Genomic DNA, 798 nt, shown 5'->3' on the forward strand with positions numbered 1-798 from the left:
ATCAATTAATCAGTCTGAGGTTAATTTAATATTATCTTTAGAAAATGTTAAATCATCTTCTATCTTCTTGTGCTCTATACATTTTGGACTCACTCTGCTCATCATTACTTGCTATCAAAATAATGCAATATAATTTAATATTAGCCTATAATAAATTTAATTCAGAAGGGAATTTTTTTGTAGGAGAAAACACATTCCAGAGTCCTGAAAGAATAATTTACTTGGTAGTAGAAAAAGCACAATCCTTAGAGCATATAGAAATTCTTAGGCTGAGGTGGGAAGATTGCTTGAGGCTAGGAGTTCACGATCAGCCTGGGAAACATAGGGAGAACAGATCTCTACAAAAATCTTTAAAAAAATTATCCAGGTGTAGCGGCATGTGCCTGCGGTCCCAGCTACATGGGAGGCTAAACCTGGGTGACAGAGTGAGACCCTGTCTAAAAAAAAAAAGAAAGAAAATAAATTCTTGGCCAATTAATTTGATGTCATGTTAAATAATAGACAAAAACAGCCATTGGAAAACTCAGAAGGCATAAGTAAGGTACAGCCATGCACTGAATAGCAATGTTTTGATCAGCAGTGGAACACAAATGCTACAGTGGTCCTATAAGATTATAATACCACGTATTTTTACTGTACTTTTTCTATGTCAGTATATGTTTAGATACACAAATACTTATCACTATGTTACAGTTGCTTACAGTATTCAGTACAGTAGCATGCTGTACAGGTTTATAACCTGGAAGCAATAAGACATACCATATAGCCTAGGTGTGTAGTAGGCTCTGCCATTGAGGT

Source organism: Nomascus leucogenys, chromosome 4 (genome assembly GCF_006542625.1).
Source record: "Nomascus leucogenys isolate Asia chromosome 4, Asia_NLE_v1, whole genome shotgun sequence".
NCBI lineage: Eukaryota > Metazoa > Chordata > Mammalia > Primates > Hylobatidae > Nomascus > Nomascus leucogenys.